Raw genomic sequence first — 22,935 nt, 5'->3', positions numbered from 1 at the left:
AGGGCCCATTAAAGAGAGGCAGCAGCCTGGGCAGGGTGATACTACCCAGGACCCTGCGCACACCTTCCAAGATGGAACAGGGGCTCAAGAGGGCTCCCTTTCCCTTAAAGGACCCCCCCCCCCCACGCCACACACACACCCTGTACTGGGCAGAGTGCAGCACAGCATGATGAGAAAGGCCATCCCCCTATGGTGCTGGGGGAAAGGCCAGGCATTCAGCTTGGGCTGAAGCTCCACAATAAACAAACTAGCCCTCCACAATAAACAGCAAGGGGTGATGTGGCCTGCCGCTGGCCCACGGGCCTTCCGAAGAGCCTGCATCACTGAACCACGGTGCTGAAGTAGTACAGTAGTTCTACTGTCCTCCAAAATGAACTACTGGCTGTGCCTGCCTGCCCCTGAGATGCCTGGTGGCACATGTTTTCCACTGGCCGCATGCATGCTTGCACTCAGCCGGTGTCTTTATACTTTCCATACTTTATTTATTTATTTATTGTTAAATTTATATACCGCCTTTCCTTAAAGCAATCTCAAGGTGGTTTACAGCAAAAATAAAATAAAATAAAATAAACACAAGATGTTAAAAAGACACAATTAAAATATTAAGTGAAAAAAATATTAAACAAATCTGATTAAAAATTTAAAACAAAAGCATAAAAGCAATACAGACTATAAAGAGCAGCAGCAGAGAATCAAATAAATGCCTGGGCAAAACCCCCAAGATTTTACACTTTTTCTAAAAGCTGTGATGGAGACCGAGGAGCAAATAGCCACTGGGAGAGCATGGGATATGAATACGGCAGATATTTATATACACCCCTTTCAACAAAAAGTCCCCAAAGCAGTTTACAAACAAACAATCAAACAAACAAATAAAATGGCTCCTTGTCCCCAAGGGGACTCACCATCTAAAAAGGAAATATAAGATAGACCCCAACAACACCCACTGGAGGGATGCTGTCCTGGGGATGGATAGGGCCATTTGCTCTCCTCCTGTTAAACAGAAGAAAATCACCACTTTTAAAAAGGTGCCTCTTTGCTCAGTTAGCACTGCAGGGAGAGGGCTAACTTTCTACTTTGCAGCGGTTAATCGGAAGGAAACCCCACCCTCGGCTGTGGTGGAGACACGTGGATTATTAATTGTTGGCTGGGACGAGGGCAGTTAGAGAGGGCAGTCTCTTCCCCACCCCGGCAGTGGGGCAATTATATTGTTCTCTTTTAACCCATCTTCTTTCAGATTAATCTGAAAGAAACACCACCCTGGGCTGGCTCCAGATGTGATAAAGAGGATTAGGACAAACCCTTTTGCCACGCACGGAACAGGATCCTCACTTTCCCTACCCTAACTGTGGACTGGGTGGTGAAAGTATGTGGAAGGGTGTCTAACCTGGGTGGAGCGATGATCTTGAGTCTTTCCCCAAATGGCTTGGCTTTGGGGATGTCGATTCTCCCCTGCCAACTGAGCAAAGAGGCACCTTTTAAAAGTGGGAATTCTCCTTATTGAGCAGGAGGAGAGAGACTGACCCTACCCATCCCCAGCACAACATCCTTCCAGTGGCTGTTGGGGGTGTCTATCTTATGTTTCTTTTTTAGATTGTGAGCCCTTTGGGGAGAGGGAGCCATCTTTATTTATTTATTTTTATTTCTCTATGTAAACTGCTTGGGGAACTTTTCTTGAAAAGCGCTATATAAATATTCATAGCAGCAGCAGCACTAGATTCTGCTGCGTGAGTGCTTGCCGGTTTTCACTGTGTTGATACCTCAATATGCAGGACTGTTGGCACAACATAGCATGGAATTTTAATGCGTAGATAATGCAGTGTTTTTTTCCAGTCAGGGAGCTGGGGATTTTCCAGATACATGCAGCATGTTGTGACACAAGAAACAGTCATTGCAAGCAGAATGCTTAGACCAAGACTTCTTAGTCATTTCAGACACCAGCTAGAAGCAACTCACGTTTAGAAGCAACTCAAGCCAGAAATTCCACCCGCCTTTGCTCTTATTCTATAAATCACAGCCCCATTCAGGTATTACGCTGTACATGTGCCTGTATATTGTACACATTAGGAACATAGGAAACTGCCATATACTGAGTCAGACCATTGGTCCATCTAGCTCAGCCTTGTCTGCACAGACTGGCAGCGGCGTCTCCAAAGTTGTAGGCAGGAATCTTTCCCAGCCCTATCTTGGAGATGCCAGGGAGGGAACCTTTCCCATTGAGGCTGGGGATGATGGGAGTTGTAGTCCAACAGCATCTAGGGACCCAAGGTTGGGAACCAGAGGAACATAGGAAGCTGCCTTCTACCGAGTCACACCGTTGGTCCATCTCGCTTAGTATTGTTTACCCAGACTAGCAGTAGCTTCTCCAAGACTGCAGGCAAGAGTCTCTCTCAGCCCTATCTGGAGATGCCAGGCAGGGGACTTGGAACCTTCTGCATGTAAGCAGGCAGGTGCTCTTTCCAGAGCGGCCCCATCCCCTAAGGGGAATCCCTTACAGTGTTCACATGTAGTCTCCCATTCAAATGCAAACCAGGGAGGGCCCTTCTTAGCAAAGGGGACAATTCAGGCTTGCTACCACAAGACCAGCTTTCCTCCCATGCATTTTTGTATGAATTATTGCATATGCATCCATTTTAAAAGTGAAGATGGGTAAAAGCCTCTCAAATGCAGGCTATAGATGGGAAATGAACTACTCTATGAGCATTGAACATAATGCATGGACAACTGTGTGCATACAGATCTGTATGTGTGCATGTGCATGCATTAGACATTCTGAGTGAATCAGGCTCAAGAGTTTCCTGGATGGTAACAGCATGCTTGAGAAACGACACAACACCATCTGCTCTAGGGTACTGTGGTCATCTTGGAGATTCCTTTCCAGCAGAAGAGGCATGAGGAAGCAGAATTAGCCTCAACCTCACCAGAAATTCCAGTTTTTAGTCTTCATCTTCTGGGTCTGCTTGCAACTGATGAACTTATGAGGAGGAGAAGGACTTGGGATACCGAGTCCTGTTGGGCATGATGGCTAGGTAGAACCTCCATGTACAGAGGCAGTATACCTTTTAATACCTTTTAATAACAGGTTCTAGGAGCAAAAACAGGAGATGCATAATTTCAGCAGTGGTCATCTAGATACAAGGCAGCACAACTTTGGCCCTCTTGCAGGTGTTGAACTACAACTCCCATCATCCCAGTGCTTATTAAGATCTTGGGGAGAGGACTGCCTGCAGTTGCCCACAGCTCATCCAGTGGCAAGCTGCCTCGAGGCTCTGGAATGAACTCCTGCTTGTTGTAAGAGTTTCTCCATCTCTAGCAGGCTTTAAAAGAGCACTCAAGAGCCAGCGTGGTGTAGTGGTTAGAGTGCTGGACTAGGACCGGGGAGACCCGAGTTCAAATCCCTATTCAGCCATGAAACTAGCTGGGTGACTCTGGGCCAGTTACTTCTCTCTCAGCCTAACCTACTTCACAGGATTGTTGTGAGGAGAAACTCAAGTATGTAGTACACCACTCTGGGTTCCTTGGAGGAAGAGTGGGATATAACATGTAATAAATAAATAAATTTATTTCATCCAGCCTTCAATCTGCTATAAGTTGGTTTTAATGGTTTTGTTACTGGTGCTTTTAACGGTTTTGCTGTTTTTAGTTTTAATGTTGGTTTTAATTCTGGTTTTATTGTTTGTTTGTTTGTTTGTTTGTTTGTTTGTAAACCACCACAAGACATTTTGTATGAGGCAGTATATTAAATATATATATATATATATATATATAGAGAGAGAGAGAGAGAGAGAGAGAGAGAGAGAGAGAGAGAGAGAGAGAGATAGGACAGTGTGGCTAGAGATGATGGGAGTTCTATTGGAACATCAGCTGGAGGCCCAGAGTTGGGCTGCCCAGCTCTAGAGGGAACTGGTTGGTCACTGTTGACGACCAAAGGGTGGATTAGATAGACTTGGGTGTAATTCAGCCAGGCAGTTCTTACATTCCTGAAGATTCCAGAGTAGGCAAATGGTGGAAGGAGGGGAGCCCTGCTGGATCAGGCCCAAGGATGCCCATCTAGTCCAGCATCCTGTTTCGCACAGTGGCCCACCAGATGCCGCTGGAAGCCTACTGGCAGGAGTTGAGGGCATTCCTTCTCGCCTGCTGTGACTCCCCTGCAACTGGTACTCAGAGGCATCCTGCCTTGGAGGCTGGAGGTGGCCTGTAGCCCTCCGACTAGTAGCCTTTGATAGACCTCTCCTCCATGAAGTTATCCAAACCCCTCATAAAGCCATCCAGGTTGTTGGCCGTCACCACATCTTGTGGCAGAGAATTCAACAAGTGGATTATGCATTGTGTGAAAAAGGACTTCCGTTTGCTGGTCCTAAATTTCCCGGCAGTCAATTTCATGGGATGACCCCTGGTTCTAGTGTGATGGGAGAGGGAGAAGAATTTCTCTCTATCCACAAGGATAGAGAGAAAGGCAAGGATGCATAAAGGCCATGGAGGATGAGGCAGGGCTGGCCGTGATAACCGATGGAAGCTCCCTTTTGAAGTTAATTCCCAAACGAGCTGTAAAACTTAGAAATAAAAGTCCTGTTCTATTCTAGGAACACAGGAAGCTGCCATATACTGAGTTAGACCCTTGGTCCATCTAGCTCAGTATTGTCAACACTGACTGGTAGCGGCTTCTCCAAGGTTGCAGGCAGGAGTCTCTCTCAGCCCTACCTGGAGATATTACAGCTAGACAGTATTGTGCCAGGTGTTGATTACACCATTGTTATTGAATGGGCCAGGAAGGGATGAATCTTCCGATACACTGCTTCTCCTCTCTGATAATTGTGTAGGCACTACCCAAAAGGTAGCTAATCTTTGCTTGGCAGCCACTAGGCAACAAAGGACCTCCTATGAGATTTAATTCGACCTTGTATGTGAGAGGGATCATCATATTTAATCTGACCTATTGAATTCATTGTATTGTATAATGCTACCAGCAGGTGTTTTGTTTGTTTGTTTGTTTTTGTTTTTGCTTTTGTGTATCTGATCATTGATCGTAAATAAAGTTCCTTCTTTCTACACAGTACACTGACCGGCAGCAGCTTCTCCAAGGTTTCAGGCAGGAGCAGGGGCATAGCTAGGGCAGAGGGGGCCGGGCATGTCCACCCTTCTCACCAACGGCCTCTTGGAGTGAGGGAGATAATGTAGAAAATAGGGAGAGGTGGGGTTGAGCGGGCCCTCAGGAGCTGGAGGGCCCAGATTCTTTGAACCCGTCTGCTCAATTATAGCTACACCCCTGGGCAGCCTTTCCCAGCCCTACCCAGAGATGCCATCAGGGATCAACCTGGGCCTTCTGCATGCAAGCATGCAGGTGTTCTCTACCACTGAGCAATGATCCCATCTCCTAAGGGGAATACCTTTCAGCACTCACATGAAGTCTCCCATTCAAATTCAAACCAAGACTGTCTCTGCTTAGCAAAAGGGAGCCCTTTCATGGGCTCTACTCAGATCATGATCATGCCTAAGGCTGGCCCTGGAATGGACTTTTGCCCTTCATCTTTTCAGGTGATAATGAGACAAAGTTGGCCCTTGGGGGTAGCAAAAAAGTTGTGTCTTTGGAGGACCAGCAAATAAACCATGGACAGACCTGCTATTTTACGCCTAGTTAGTGGGCAAGGGAGCAAGAGGTTGAGGGAGAGCCTAGGGAGCAAGAGGTTGCCGGTTCGAATCCCCGCTGGTATGTTTCCCAGACTATGACAAACATCCATATCGGGCAGCAGCAATATGGGAAGATGCTGAAAGGCATCATCATCTCACACTGCGCGGGCGATGGCAATAGTCAACCCCTCCTGTATTCTACCAAAGACAACCACAGAGCTCTGTGGTCACCAGGAGTCGACACCGACTCAACAGCACAACAACCACTAGGTAGGCTAGGGGTTAATGGAGTTTAACCTTTGTTTTTAGATCAGACCTGTTCTGTATTTCACCAGAACTGTCTGACTTAAGAATCAGTTTCTGCCAGTTCCTGTTTTGTTGGTAAATAAACTGTAAATTGCTTCTGCTGCAGGGGGCCTTCCGAGTGTCATTTTCCAGGGATTTCCATCTCAGAGCTAAGGTCGTGCTTGCTATCTTGCAGAAACACAAAGATGGGGTTTTTGCATATGAGAAATAGCTAGGAAAACCTCCCCCCCAGAGGGACTGTAACCGGGGGACCTGGTATTCGGCAACTGAGGAAAAAAAGAAACCCCCAAGTTCTGCAATTTGAATGATGCAAATCAGAGTCTTTTGCAAAAGCTTGATGTACCCAGCTTCCTGTATCTTGGCTTTGGGCTTGTGAACCCAGTCGGAAGAGTAGGCTGCAAAAATACCCTCTTACAAAAGGCAGGTTTTTTTTACAACAGTGCACACAGTATAGCTCATTTTTTTGGCCCCACAAATCTTGCCACAGAAGGTAGCAGGATGAAGTTACAGGGGTGTATCACTCATTTGTCTGCATTTACAGACAAATGGACTGGCTGGGGAGGGAGGCTGGGGAGGGAGGGGGCTGGATTAGTTGCTGGCCTGTCTCGTGGTCAAAACACCATGTTGAAATATGTCCCATGTCAGGAACTGTGACAAAATGCAGGGTTGTGCTTACTTGTCTGCATTTATGTTTGTGATGTGGTTTAAAGTTACACCAGAGATTTTGTACTGAAGGTAATAGAGGCCGCAAAAGCACTGTAGTGATTGGGCAGTGGGGATTCCATATGCAGATGATGATGATGACGATGATGACGACGACGATGATAAACTTTATTTGTTCATCAGCCCAGAACACATTGTTCTCTGGTCGGCTCATGACAATGCAACAGTAAAAACAGATATGATAAAAACACATAAAACAAGACAAACAAATTACAATTGTTTTTTAGAAAATACAAAATACAATACAAAGCATTTTTTAAAAAATGAAATCAATTTTTAAAAGCCTGTGTGAATAGAAAGAGACCTGGCATCTTACGACATATATCTTTCTAAGAACAAAGTGTCAATGACAGGCGAGTCTCACTGGGGAGGCAATTCCATAGATGAGGTGCCACCACCGAAAAGGCCCTCTCCCTAGTAGCCACATGCCTCACCTCAGAACAGGGCCTCTGAAGAAGACCTCAAGATGGAGTGAGAGAGTTTGAGACAGTTCAATTCGATTTGGTCTGTTAGTGATTGGAAGACTGTGACTCTCTGAAGAGAAAAGTGTCGTTTTTATGTTCAAACAAAACCAAGTTCCTAAGTGGCAATGTTTCCTGTCAAGTCCCACGCAGGGACAGAAGGAGAGTGGTGCAAAGGTGGCATAGAAGTCCTGGGTTGCATGAGGGCTCGGAGTGAGAGTGGAAGTTTCCCTCAGGTGGTGGCAGTGGCTGATTAACGTCTCAAAACGTCTAGGCGCGACGTCGCAGCAACAAGCAGGAGTCAAAAGTTACCCTCAGTGGCTGACATGACAGGCAATGATACATCGACAAAGTCAGGGCTGCCTCAAGGTAGGGAGACTTCAGAGTAGATGCTTTGCATGTCCCTTTTGTTTTGCGTTCAGGAATATGTCCATGAGGGCTGTGCAGCTCTCAGGGACATATTTCAGGCAGCCAACAGAACTTTTACAGGGAAGGGAGAGAAGCAAGAATCACTTGTCATGTGTGGCCCTGCCTATTACATAGCCCTCATGTGACTAATAATTATTCCGCAATCCTTCATTCTTGCAGTGTTCTAATCTCTTCTCAAATCCACCTACGTTTGTGGAAATTAAATATGAGAGCGCAGAAGCACACAGCAGACCTCTTCAGACAGCTCAACTATTTATTACTAACTTACCAGGAAAGCCCAGTGCATAAACTTCAACTGGTGGGAAAACAGCCCAAGCACAGCTTATCTGTGGACTGTCCTTGGTTTCTAACCCGTCTCAGCCTAGGACTGTACAGGACCCTGAGGCGGTTATATAAGCCCAATGACACAGGCTTCTGCTGCAAAACAGAAACTGTTCCCTCCAGTTCTCTCACATGGCTTTGTCATCCAGAGGCTTTCTGGGCTTGCAAAGTTGCATATACCTTCAGTCATCACCACATGAACAGTGTTTCCTCTAGCAGGGATTCCCAGATGTTTTTGACTACAACTCCCAGAATCCCCAGCAAAAGGCCATTGCAGCTGGGGATGCTGGGAATTGTAGGGAACAACATCTGGGGATCCTTGTTAAAGGAAATACTGCACATGACCCGGGGGCGGGGCAGGGGGAGGTGGCATATTACAAGGCAGGTCTTGTAGTCCAACAACATCTGGAGACAGAAGCCTGGGGGCCCTTATGGGAGGAAATCTAGAACTGGTCTTGTGGTAGTAAGCATACATTGTCCCCTCTGCTAAGCAGCATCTGCCCTGGTTTGCATTTGAATGGGCAACTACATATGAGTGTTGCAAGATAGTCTCCTTAGGGGATGGAGCCACTCTGGGAAGAGCACCTGTCTGCTTGCATGCAGAAGGTTCCAAGTTCCCTCCCTGGCAGCATCTCCAAGAGAGGGCTGAGAGAGAGACTCCTGCCTACAACCTTGGAGAAGCTGCTGCCAGTCTGTGCAGATAATCCTGAGCTGGATGGACCAGGGGTCTGATTCAGGATAAGGCAGCTTCCTATGTGCCTATGTAAACCCTGACTTCGGAGGGCCAAACCCCTGCTTTCAGGATGAGGTGGAGCCATCTAGTCTTACCTTGCCTTGGCTGCTCTTGAGGGCAATATTGTTCGTCTCTGTTCTTTAAGCTGGCTTGACAACTTCTGTGTTCTACATGGATTCCTTGCTTTGGTTTCCAGCACCCCTCCCTGACAAATTGCATTACATTCCTCAGGGTGTGGATGGGTACAATTGCACCAATTCAATGTTCTGTTTTAAAACACTCTGAACCCTCTGGAAGGAGGAAATGTTTGTGGACAAGGAGCTACCGTAATTCGGCTGGCACCAGGACAAAGGGGGGCAAAGGTGAACCGAAAGGACATGTGACCAGAGAACATCTGTAGGATGCCTCCTTTCCTTCAGATACGACCAAGGCCCATCCAGTCCAGCATCCTGTTTCCCACAGTGGCCCTCCAGATGCCTCTGAGAAGCCCACAGGATGTGGTGACAGCCAACAACCTGGATGGCTTGAAGAGGGGTTTGGATAACTTCATGGAGGAGAGGTCTATCAAGGGCTACTAGTCGGAGGGCTACAGGCCCTCTGGTAAGAGCACTTGCGTGCTTCCATGCAGAAAGTTCCAAGTTCCCTCCCTGGCAGCATCTCCAAGATAGGGCTGAGAGAGACTCCTGCCTGCAACCTTGCAGAAGCCGCTGCCAGTCTGTGTAGACAATACTGAGTGAGATGGACCCATTGTCTGACTGGGTATATGGCAGCTACCTATGTTCCTACTACTATCCAGTTTATTCTGATTACAGCAATCGGGAGAAACAAAGCCCTGTTCACACATTATGTCCAGCACTCGTGCTATCTGTGAGCAGTATATGCAGGTACAGTGATTCACAGTTATGCTGGACATGGGTACAGCAGGGCATTTCCGATCTGTATCGTGCATTTGCGGGGTCTGTACCAAGGTTCACTTTTAACATGAACGCAAGCACAGTCATTCACACTAAAACATGTATGTGGGTACGGAGTCATATACCTGCATACTTGTTCAAAATAGTATCGGGAAAGGGCTATGATGATGCTAATTTAGACAGTATGTTGTGCCTGTGTCCATACTGTGTCCATATCTGTGTACAGATGTCTGTACACTGTACAGACACGTGTACACTCACATCTGTTTTTGTGTGAATGACTGTACCTGCGTTCATTTTTCAAAGTGAACCTGGGAACAGGCCTCTTGAAATGCAGGTTACAGATAGGCAGTGTACCTGCATTCATTATAATGTACATGTACATTGCAGTGAATGCAATTTATTATTATTATGATTTACACAGTCAGACAGGTGTTATTGATGGGTTTGTTTTATCCAGACATCAAGTCCTTCCCAAGGACCTGGGATGATGATGATGATGATGATGATGATGATTTCTGGACACTACATCTTAAAAAGGACATTGTTGAACTGGAGAAGGAACAGTAGAGGGCAACCAAGATGATCAGGGGCCTAGAGCACCTCTCTTATGAGGCAAGACTACAACACCTGGGGCTTTTTAGTTTAGAAAAAAGACAACTGCGGGGAGACATGATAGAGGTCTATAAAATCATGCATGGTGTGAAGAAAGTGGAGAGAGAGAAATTCTTTTCCCTCTCACACAACACTAGAACCAGGGGTCACTCCATGAAATTGACTGCCAGAAGGTCTAGGACCGACAAACGGAAGTATTTTTTCACACAACGCGTGATCCACTTGTGGAACTCTCTGACACAAGATGTGGTGACAGCCAACAACCTGGATGGCTTTAAGAGGGGTTTGGATGACTTCATGGAGGAGAGGTCTATCAATGGCTACTAGTTGGAGGGCTGTGGGCCACCTCCAGCCTCAAAGGCAGGATGCCTCTGAGTACCAGTTGCAGGGGAGTAACGGCAGGTGAGAGGGCACGCCCTCAACTCCTGTCTGTGGCTTCCAGCGGCATCTGTTGGGCCACTGTGCGAAACAGGATGCTGGACTAGATGGGCCTTTGGCCTGATCCAGCAGGGCTGTTCTTATGATTAATTCGATTTCTATACTGCCCTTCTAAAAATGGCTCAGGGCGGTTTACACAGAGAAATAATAAACAAATAAGATGGCTCCCTGTCCCCAAAGGGCTAAAATCTAAAAAGAAACATAAGATAGACACCAGCGACAGTCTCTGGAGGGATGCTGTGCTGGGGGTGGATAGGGCCAGTTACTCTCCCGCTGCTAAATAAAGAGAATCACCACGTTAAAAGGTGCCTCTTTGCCAAATTAGCAATGTACCTGCATTCAACACAACATGTAAATAATTGTACCTGTGTACACTGTGCACAGATTGTATGAGTGCTGAACATAATGGGCGAATAGGGCTGTGGTCAGCACCATTTGGCACTGGTGTTTGAATTCGGTGCCATGCAGAGAGACAATTCCGTGCTCTCAAGCCCTTTAGCCACTTTTGCCTTGCTTTTCCAGCATTCAGCCCTCACTGAGCACGGCTGACCTTGTGTCTCTATGGACCCCTGTCCCTTCTCCATCTGGATGAAACCTGAACAGCATCTCCTGTCTCTTCTGGTGGGCTTCAGCTTTTCACATTGGAGCATCGTAAATGTAATGACATTTACATGGAAGGCGCATCCTGTCTGTGTAGAACTTGCTGGCTCTGGTGCCTCTCTCGAATGCGACCCTTCTGAGTAACCTCTCCCACCCCACCTCCTCCATCAACAGCACTTGGCTTTTCCTAAATTGAAAACACTTTTGGGAGGAGGGCTAGGGCAGGACTAATCATGGCCACAGTGCAGGTCTGAGGCTGAGAATGAGTGAGGTTTCACTACTACCACGGAGGTCAAAAGTTGGCAACTGTACAGATGCCAATGTGTAAACAGGAGCCCTCTAGGATCTAGGTATCCTTGGAGAGCCTTGACATCCTTCTCCTATGCCAGGGCTCCACATCTTTGGCTCCCCAGTGGTTGGACTACAACTCCCATCATCCCCAGGCCACAGTGGCCAGTGATGGGAAATGTAGTCCAGCAACAGCAGGAGGGCCAACATTGTGCAGCCTGACACACAGAAATTCACCAGGTGAAGCTTTTCCCATCATCTCATCTCTGTACTAAGAAAAGTCTCACCTGCTTCTGTTCTGAATCTCAGGCTGCTGACTGTTGTTGGAGACACAAGAGCCAGGCCTAGAATAAAAGGTGGCATCAGTTCCTTCCTAAATTGGGCTCCCTTCTTGTTTATCTTGCTAATTGAGCATAGAACATAAGACGCTGCCATATACCGAGTCAGATGCCTGGTCCATCTAGCTCCATATGGTCTACACAGACTGGCAGCGGCTTCTCCAAGGTTACAGGCAGGGGTCTCTCCCAGCCCTTTCTGGAGATGCCAAGGAGGGAACTTGGGACCTTCTGCATGCAAGCAGGCAGATGATCTACCCAGAGCAGCCCCATACTAAGGGGTATCTCTTACCCCCTCTTAGATACCCTAAGGGGTATCTTTTACAGTGCTCACATGGTTTCCCATTCAAATGCAAACCAGGGCAGACCCTGCTTAGCAAAGAGGACAATGCATGCTTGCTACCACAAGACCCTCTTGCCTCCCTTACTGACTCTGACTCAGGGGTTCTTAAACATGAGTCTCCAGACGCTGAACTGCAACCACGGGGACGAGAGATATTTATATACTGCTTTTCAACCAGAGTTCTCAAAGCGGTTTACATAGAGAAATAATTAACAAACAAACAAACAAACAAACAAACAAACAAACAAACAAACAAACAAGGTTGTCTCCTGTCCCAAAAGGGCTTGCAATTTAAAAACGGAAATATAGGCTACTCACCAGTGACAGCCACTGGAAGGGTGCTGTGCTGGGGGTGAACACAGTTGCTCTCTTCCAGGGCTGAACAGAAGAGCATCAGCACTATAAAAGGTGCCTCTGTGCTCACTGATCAGGGAGCAGAGCTAACAACAACTCCCATCCCCCCCCGCCACAATGGCTGAATGGGATGATGGGCGTTGTAGTTCAACGTAATCTAGGGACCCCTGGACTAATCTGACTCCATCCCTCTGCCCCCAAAGGTAAAATCCAAACTGCATCAAGGTCCCCACTTATTTGAGGGTGGGTGGCTGGGTGCTCCCGTTCCATGACTGACCAGCTGCTGAGATCTGTCTCCCGGTCACATTCCACACTCCACGTTTGGTTGGCCAGGCTGGATCTGTCTGATTTTAATCTTTTTGCCGGATCTAAAGCCCTTTATGGCCTTTTCCTCACCCAACTTTATTGGTGTCTTTCTTCACTGAACAGGGTGTTCCAGGCAGCAGCAGGGACCTTTCTAGATTCCTGGGCCTTGCGTAATCTCCCCATCCATCTGCAAGGATAAATGCAAGAATCAATGCTTGCAGCACTCGCATTCCTAGCAGGCTGGAGGCATGAATGGGGGAGGCAGGGGCCTCCTGCTGCTTTTGTGAATGGACAGTTCCTGCCCGAAAGCACAGCTGGGAACACAGCCCAGTGAGCCAACTGCTCCATTCATCCCCTCAGTGAGCCTTCCCGTTTCAGTGGGCCACACCCTCACCTGGCCTATGCTGAGGGAGATTTCTAGATATCGAAAAGAAAACCATGCCCTCCCAAGTATTTCTGTGCTAGGCAGATTGGGGACCAATAGTGCAGAGCCAGGCTGCCGGTGGCTGATGTTTCATCAATGGGAACGAATGCCAGGAGATGGTCTCCTGATAGCTGGCAGTCTCTCTCAAGTCTGGAAGGAGATACCCATCAGAGGCTGGCGAAAGGCTGTGGCTAAAGCAGTAGTTTTACAGGGGAGAGGCAGAGAGGTGGCGGCAGCATCAGAAAAAAACTGGGGAAGGCATAGAAGGGGAAAAGTGTAATTCTGAGGGTACACTTTGTTCCACACATTTGGCTTTTGAAAGAGAACTCATGGTGTATTTCACGTTAATGCACCCATCATAAACACATGGGTTTGGGGTTTTAAAAAAACATTTATATCCCACTCTTCCTCCAAGGAGCCTAGAGCAATGTGTACGATTATGTTTCCCCTCACAACAACCCTGTGAGGTAGGTTAGGCTGAGAGAGGAGTGGTTGACCCAGAGTCACCCAGTGAGGTTCATGGCTGATGGGGGATTTGAATTCAGGTCTCCAGGCTGCCAGTCACAAAAGTGGCAGCCATAGTGGTTACAGCAATTCCCTCCCAGAGGCACTCTTACCCCTGGACTTTGGGGCTGAAGTCCAGGGCCTCTACACCCCACCCCCCCCAAATCCTCTTTGGTCTGTGCTGGGTGGTGTCAGATGGCAAAATTTATTTTTATTTATTTTTACATTTTATATCCCGCTCTTCCAGGGGCGTAGCAAGGTTGGAGTGGGCCCAGAGATAAGATTTTAAAATGCCCCTCCCCTCACTGAAGCTCCACTCATGAAGTAAAGAAACCTTAAATGAAGCTGAATAGTGGTAACAAAAAGCATAGTGAAATGTATATATATAAACCTACGTGCCACAATAGAACATCATCCTAAATTATTTTTTAAAAGGTTTTGTAAATTGTGGGTGATGCAAGTCATTTCATGGTACTAGAGAAAGACCTGCTGTTCTGGTAGCTCCAGGTCTCAACACTCACATCAGTTTCGGAGGATGAATACAACTGAAGGAAGCCCAGGCGGGTGCCCGGTTGGGGGAGTCAGTCATGTGACTTGACGGGAGGGCAAGGCTGTGGGCCCCCAGACAACTGTCTCCCCTTGCCTTATTATAGTTACGCCCCTGTGCTCTTCCTCCAAGGAGCCCAGAGTGGTGTACTACTTACTTGAGTTTCTCTTTCACACCAACCCTGTGCAGTAGGTTAGGCTGAGAGATGCGTGACTGGCCCAGAGTCACCCAGCAAGTCTCATGGCTGACTGGGGATTTGAACCCAGGTCTCCCCGGTCCTAATCCAGCACTCTAGCCACTACACCACGCAGGTCGAATGCGATTATGACTTGTACTGGGTGCTTCAGAGACAGAGGGGGAATTGGGGAAAGGAATAGGTGGGATGGGAATATGTTAAGTTGCGTGTTAAATTGTTTCTGCTAATGCATATTTGCATAAATATACCTGTTTTATATAATTCCATTCTTGTGAGTTCAGTTGCTGTTTGTGCCCTCAAAAACCCACATGTTAAAAATACTGCGTGTGTCCTGGTGTGTGTGTGTGTGAGGGGATGATGCTTAACTTGCCACCAGGGGTGTGTGGGGGGCTCCAAAGGCCTTTAGGTCCAGGCTCCAAAATTACCTAGATGCACCTCTGCCCTCTTCACACAAATGCAGCCTTAACCGTGAGCAGGTGAGCTGGAGTGGGGTGTGTGTGTAACAGACCAGGGTGGGACCTCCGACCCGCTTCGGCCCTGAAACTGTGTAGGGCAACGTTATTGTATCATGTCTGAATAGGGCTGAGATCTGAGTTCACTTTAAGAGTGCACCTGGGTGCTTTCCAGACTAGACCCTACAACATGGTCACGTCGTATCTCAGAAGTGTGTTTCCACACTTCCTGCATCCTGTCACCGCAGTCCCTACACGGACAGCAGGGTGCCGTTCACATTTCCAAAGCCTTGCTTTGAATTTAATCGCAGTGAAATAGAGCTAGGACGTCGTATATCCGGCATAAAGAAGTTGCTGTTTTGTCGGGTTGTTGGTTTCTGCAAGATTGCTCCCACTGCTGTTTACGATACAAATGTGTCTTGCCCAAACGGAGGCGTTTTGCTGCTGTTGCAGCAGCTAGTCTGGAAAGCACCCTGGGTACAGATCCCTCAAATGTGTGGTGCAGGTAGGAAGTGCAGTACGGTACCTGTGTTAAAGTTAGCGTGTGAATAACTGTCTGTGTGCACAGATCTGTACCTGTGTACGTTGCACACATCTATTGTACGAGGGTTGGACTTAGTGTGCTGAGAGGGCTCCTGACTGTCCCAAAGGTCCTGCCAGTCAGTTTCAGTGGGTGGTCTGGTCCTGAGTTCTAGCATTACGAAAGAGTGGGGAAACCTTTCCCTCGTCCATTGAAGTCATCACCTTACAAAACCACACATGCTAAACCAAGCTACTTACTTATTTGATGTATTTTTACATTTATATCCCACTCTTCCTCCAAGGAGCCCAGAGCAGTGTACATGGTTACATTTATCCCCCAAACAACCCTGTGAGGTAGGTTAGGCTGAGAGAGATGTGACTGACTCAGAGGCACCCAGTGAGTTTCATGGCTGAATGGGGATTTGAACTCAGATCTCCCCAGTCCTAGCCCAGTCCAACACTCTAACCATGTTGGCCTTCCTGTATGACAATCTCCAACAGACTTGATCAGTTTCATGCTTTTTGCTGTTTGTCTGGAACCAGCAGAGAGGGAAGAACACAGGAAGCGGCCTTAAACCGAGTCAGACCATTCGTCCATCTAGCTTAGTATTGTCTACTCTGACTGGCAGCGGCTTCTCCAAGGCTGCTGGGAGATGCCAAGGGCCAACCCTGGGATCTTCTGCATGCAACGCAGATGCTTTCCCTCCTACTATGCTATGGCCCCATCTGCATAGGGCTGGGGTTCTCAAACGTGGATCCCCAGATGTTATTGGACAACAACTCCCCTGTGGCTGGGGAAGATGGGACTGGTAGTCCAACCACATCTGGGGACCTAAGTTTGAGAACCCCTGCCCCATGGGGAATATCTTACAGAGCTCCCATGCCGTCTCCCATCCAAATGCAAACCAAGGGAAACCCTGCTTAGCAAAGGGGACAATCCATACTCACACTACCACAAAGACCAGCTCTTCTCCCCAGAGCAGAGAGTGCATGCATGTGCTCGCCATGGCAGGCCACATTTTGGGCTGATTGCCCTGCACCACTCCCAGCAGGCAGGAGAGCTGTTTGATTTATAGAGCCCCAGCCATGCCCCCCCCCTACTGCCAAGTGCTTTGTTGTTGGCCTCTTCCCTGCACCCTTCTTCCTTCCACCCACCCCCAGCAACCCAGAGAGAATATCAATGACTTCCCACGGGAGCCTGGAATTCCTGCCTCTGCCCATTCCTGCCACCTCTGCTGCTCTCCAGGAGCACAAACAGCCTCTCTGTTCTGGTCTTTATCTCTGCAGCCTCTCCAAGTGGGTGCTGGAGAACAGCCTCCTCCAGGGACAGGGCTTGTGATCTGGGCATGCCCCTCACCGCCAAGAGGCATAAGTCGCCCTTGTGCTGCAGACGGCTGTTTCTGCTGTTTTGCAGAGGACGAACGGCCAGACAGCAGATATGGGTGCCGACTGACTGACTGACTGACTAAGTGCCCCAAGTCGGTGCCGACTCTTTAGTGACCACATAGATCGATCCTCTCCGGGGTGCTTTCCAGACTAGACCCTGCAACGGGGTCACGTCGGATCTCGGAAGCGTGCTTCCACACTTCCTGCGTCGTGACACCGCAGTCCCGACGCGGACAGCAGGGTGCCGTTCACATTGCCAATGCCTTGTTTCGAATTTAATCGCTGCGATAGAGAGCTAGGACGTCGTATATCCAGCGTTAAAAAGTTGTTGTTTTTCCCCCGGGTTGTAGGTTTCCGCGAGACTGCTCCCCCTGCTGTTTATGTTTAGAATGCGACTTGCCCAAACGGAGGCATTTTGCTGCTGCGGAGCAGCTAGTCTGGAAAGTGCCCTGGATGATCTGTCTTCAACTTGGCAACATGGGCACTAAGGCCCCATAGAAGGAAGAGAAAGACAATCAGCACCTCAGAGCATTTGCAGGTATAGAGACAATGTCCAGTGGCGCAGCAGGGAAATGCTTGACTAACAAGCAGAAGGTTGCTGGTTTGAATCCCTGCTGGTATGAAACATCTAGATCGGGCAGCAGCGATCTAGGAAGATGCTGAAAGGCATCATCTCATACTGTGCAGGAGGAGGCAATGGTCAACCCCTCCTGTATTCTACCAAAGACAACCAGAGGGCTCTGTGGGTGCCAGGAGTCGATACCAGCTGGACAGCACAACGTTACCTTTACCAGGTGAGAAATATGCAGGCCATCAGACCCTACCAGAGTCCTCTCTGCCACCTCTGCTTATCAGCTGACTTAATCCAGCCATGATAATGGGCAATCACAAGGTAAATTTACCTTGCTATATAAAGGACTCATTAATGATTGTGATAAGGATTATTATTATGCCAGCTTATCAGCACCTAGCCGGGCTCCTCTGCAAAAAAAAAAAAAAAAAAAAAAGACATTGAAGGATCTAGGTAGGTCATGGTAGCTCTCTGCCGGCAGCAGGTAACAGGGAAGCACTTTGGATATATTGTGTTACCAACACAGATCTTAAAGTTGCAAACGATCTTCCTGGGTGGCACTTCAAAGACTTATTGTGGCAAAAGCTTTCATGGACTGGAGCCCAGGGCTTTTTAAAATGTGCACAGAGACACAAAACGTGCGAAGGAGAAGGAGAAGGAGAAGGAGAAGGAGAAAGAAGAGAATTTCTAAAATAACATTTGTGCAGTTCAAAAACTCAATTCATTCAGAAGTTGTATTATGTTAGATAGTGTAAAAAGTGACTGATAGCAATGAAAAAAGTTAACTGAGTAGTTTAGGCTCCTCTTCAACCCAGACCCTGACCAAGTGCACACATTTCTGCCCACCCCCCACCAAAGACGTTTCCACTACCCCTCCCCACAGAGTCTTCTTCAATGAATCTAACACTTTTCTGGAAAAGAGGAAGCTGCCATATAGTGAGCCAGACCATTGGTCCATCTTGTTCAGTATTGTCTGCACAGACTGGCAGCAGCTTCTCCAAGGTTGCAGGCAGGAGTCTCTCTCTCAGCCCTATCTTGGAGATGCTGCCAGGGAGGGAACTTGGAACCTTCTGCATGATGCAAGCCTGCAGTTGTTCTTCCCAGAGCGACCCCATCCCCTCAGGGAAGGTCTTGCAGTGCTGCTCACACATGCCGTCTCCCATTCAAATGCAAGCCAGGGCGGATGCTGCTTATCAAAAGGACCAGTCACGCTTTCTCCCACAAGACCAGCTCTCTTTCCCAGGGCTCTACAATAGTGGTGTCAAATTCCCAGTGCTGAGGATTTTCTCACACAGTCATGTAGGCGTCTAAATCTCATGGACTGTGACTTGAGGCAACAGAAGATGTGTGCACAGAGAAGGAAACTGCATAGGGACTGACCAGGCTGGCACAAGGATTGCTGGCGCCCCGGGTGAAACCTGGCTTGGGCACACCCCACCCCCTTGACCTGCATAGGCAGACGCCTCCCATCATCCAGTCACTATTCTGCTCAAAAATTATTTTCCAGACAATTTACATAATATGCCAATTAGGCACCCGGATTTGGAGAGCCAGAATATGGCAACCCTATGACCCACTCAGGCACCTTGTGGCACAGCGGGGAAATGCTTGACTAACAAGCGGAAGGTTGCTGGTTCGAATCCCTGCTGGGACTATATCAGGCAGCAGCGATCTAGGAAGATGCTGTAAGGCATCATCTCATACTGTGTGGGAAGAGGCAATGGTAAATCCCTCCTGTATTCTACCAAGGAAAACCCACAGGGCTCTGTGGGCGCCAGGAGTTGAAATCGACTTGACGGCACACTTTACTTTAATTGGCAGTCTTAAGGTGTGTGGCGGAGATGGAATAAAGCCACCTGCCAAAGGTGTCTAGCTTCCTGCCCTCTTTATCTGGTGGCATAGAACTGGGGTGAGACCTATATTCAGAGAGAAAGATTCCACGACTATGGAATTAGGTGTTGGAGGAACTTTCCCACCTGTTCGTCCTCCACGTGAACTCTATAAAAAGTTCTCTAGGCGTTTGATGTAGAGAAGCCAGCATGATCTGGTGATTTCCATCAGTGCAGCAGTCAAAGGGAGAGAAACTGGCATGTGTATATCCACCTCAGTAAGTTTAAAGAGGTCACCTTAAGTGGCACAGTGGGGAAATGCTTGGCTAACAAGCAGAAGGTTGCCAGTTTGAATCCCCACTGGTACTATATCGGGCAGCAGCGATCTAGGAAGATGCTGAAAGGCATCATCTCAGACTGCGTGGGAGGAGGCAATGGTAAGCCCCTCCTGTATCCTACCAAAGACAACCCCAGGGCTCTGTGGGCGCCAGGAGTCAAAATCGTCTGGAAGGCACACTTTACCTTTACGACCCACTCATGTGCCCACCTGTGGGGGTGGGGTTAGGGTTACGGGCAAAGGGGGTGGGAGATGCAACAGCACACCCCACAGGCTGCTGCCCCAGGGGGTCGCCTAGGTCCACCCAGCAGGTAGCAGGCCCTGCTTTTGGCTCGCTGGGTGTCACGTGAGCCAGGCCGTGGTCGCCCCTCCCCACTGGGTGCTCTGTTGAGGCGACCAGCTAGTTTGCCTAGTGGACAGGCCGGCCCTGCGTGGGTGCGTGCTGTGGGGGTGCATGCCACAGGCATGAGTTGTAGTCACTCACCGACAACTGTGTGTGCAGTTCTAAATTTCCCCCTTTAAAAGCCCGTTTGATCAAAAGAACAAAATGTTGTCCTCAGCTGATAGGGACACAGAAGGGGGAAAAATTATTAATGCTGGGCCCAAAAGGCCACGGAATGCTAGCAGCACAGAAGGTCTGGGAGATTCCTTGGCAAAGCTCCAGTGTGCAAAAGAAAAGCACTGGGACCATTTCTAGGAGCAGGGACTGCCTGGCGCTTACACAGCCTCCCTGCCTTTCCCCATTATTATTGGCCCTTATAGCTGAGGATGGTGGGAGCTACAATCCAGCCACAGCTAGAGAGGGGCCCAAGCTGGAGAACCCCTGCACTAACCACTTCACCACACTGCCTCTCAGCCCCCCAAACTTAAGGGCTCCTATCTAACTAAAGTGAGTCAAGTCCCCTTGAAACCAACTGGCGAAGCCCCACTGATTTCAGTGGGGCTTAAGTGCAACTAACCAGCTGGAGCTTGACTAGGGACAAACTGGAGCCTGACCAATGAGGGGAGCTGGTCTTGTGAATTGTCCGCTTTGCTAAGTCCTCCTAACTGGGCAAAGAGGCACCTTTTTAACATGGTGATTCTCTTTATTTATTTATTAATTATTATTACATTTCTATCCCGCTCTTCCTCCAAGGAGCCCGGAGCAGTGTACTACATACTTAAGTTTCTCTTTCACAACAACCCTGTGAAGTAGGCTAGGCTGAGAGAGGAGTGACTGGCCCAGAGTCACTCAGCTAGTATTATGGCTGAGATCTGAACTCGGGTCTCCCCGGTCCTAGTCCAGCACTCTAACCACTACACCACACTGGCTCTCTTATAGCAGGGGAAGAGTAACTGGCGCTCTCCACCCCCAGCACAGGACTTCCAGTAACTGTTGCTGATGTCTGTCTTATGTTTCTTTTTAGATTGTGAGCCCTTTGGGGACAGGGATCCATCTTATTTATGTATTATTTCTCTGTGTAAACTGCCCTGAGCCATTTTTGGAAGGGCGGTATAGAAATTTAAATCAATCAATCAATCAATCAATCAATCAATTATAAATAACACACTCACCATGTTTGTTTCCAGTGTTTCCAGCTGATACGGTTAAGTGGGGAGACGGCAGTGTGATTAAAGTAATTTGTTCTCGGAGACACTTTTGCCCCCTTCTGCCAGGAACAGAGTTTCAGTTTAGGAGCAACTGCATCTGGTAAATTACTGCCCGGGTTTGGTCCTCTTTTACCCAGTCTGTGGGAGATTTCAGGGGTGTGTGAGAACCGGGCTACTTCCCCAGCTTTGGTCTCCAGAAGAACTTGCTGGACTACAATTCCCATCATCCACCCCAGCTACAATGGCCTTTGGCAGGGATGTCCTAGGCAAGGGATTCCCGACCTTGGGCCCCCAAATGTGGATGGACTCCAATTCCCCAGGCCATTTAAAAGGCTTTAAATATTTTTGCTAGGGTTGAGTTGGAGTCTCCAGAAATCGGCATCAAGATCCAGTTGATTCTTGGAAGCAATGCTGGAGATTTCAGTGGCTTGATCTCGTGAAAAAGTGGAATTTGTGGAGATCTCCAGGAATAGCCCCAATCAGAGCTGACCACCCTAATTGTTATGTCAGTTGCTACTAGGCTCAGCATTCTCCAGGTTTCAGCATTCATGACCCCTTTAACTGGGTTAGGCTGCTATCAAAGGCACAAAAGTGGGGCCAGTTTAAAAAAGCTGGCAGCCCAAAATACAATTGGAAAATAAGTTGCACACGCGTCCCTGGGGAGGAGAGCTGGTCTTGTGGTAGCCAGCACGACTTGTCCCCTTTGCTAAGCAGGTTCTTCCCTGGTTTGCATTTGAATGGGAGACTACATGTGTAAGCACTGTAAGATATTCCTGATAGGGGATGGGGCTGCTCTGGGAAGAGCACCTGCCTGCTTGCATGCAGAAGGTTCCAAGTTCCCTCCCTGGCATCTCCAGAGGGGGCTGAGAGAGAATCTTGCCTGCATCCTTGGAGAAGCTGCTGCCAGTCTGTGAAGACAATACTGCTGGGTTAGATGGACCAATGGTCTGACTCGATATAAGGCCGCTTCCTAAATTTCTGCTCACAGTTCCAGGACACCAGAGTGTTTTTCACACAGCAGGCTTTACCCCAAGTTTACTGCGAGTCTGTGAGGCTTTAGCGGGAGTTCAAAGTTTTCCCCAAAAAACCAACGCAAAACCCCAGATATATATCAGGCTACACTCTAATGCAGGGATTCTCAACGTTGGGTCCCCTGATGTTATTGGACTTCAACTCCCATGATCCCCAAACAAAGGCCACTGGGGCTGGGGATTATGGGAGTTGAAGTCCAATAACATCTGGGGACCCAACGTTGAGAATCCTTGCTCTAATGCACAATGAAAAACCTGGATCGTGTGTGAAGTGCTCCCCGATAGCTCACAGGGACTTTGGGGTAAATCTGGCTGATATGTGAATGCACACCCATCACTGCAAGCGAAAAGCTCGGTGTGAAAAACACCAATTAGGTGCACTGAGCAGTTTCCCTTCATCATCTCCTGGTTTTGGGCTCCCTCTAGTGGTCAGAAGGAATAGACTCATGCTGCAGTTAGGTAAAGTGTGCCATTGAGTCGGTTTCGACTCTTGGCGCCCACAGAGCCCTGTGTTTTTTCTTTGGTGGAATACAGGAGGGGTTTACCATTGCCATCTCCCGCGCAGTATGAGATGATGCCTTTCAGCATCTTCCTATGTTGCTGCTGCCTGATATAGGCGTTTCCCATAGCCCGGGAAACATACCAGTGGGGATTCGAACCGGCAACCTCTGGCTTGCTAGTCAAGTCATTGCCCTGCTGCGCCATTAGGACATGCCAAAAGAGCGAGCCTGGCTAGCAGACCTCCGATCAGA

The sequence above is a fragment of the Hemicordylus capensis genome, chromosome 3 (assembly GCF_027244095.1).
Source record: "Hemicordylus capensis ecotype Gifberg chromosome 3, rHemCap1.1.pri, whole genome shotgun sequence".
Taxonomy (NCBI): domain Eukaryota; kingdom Metazoa; phylum Chordata; class Lepidosauria; order Squamata; family Cordylidae; genus Hemicordylus; species Hemicordylus capensis.
The sequence above is the reverse complement of the archived record's forward strand: the minus strand, read 5'-3'. Positions refer to the sequence as shown.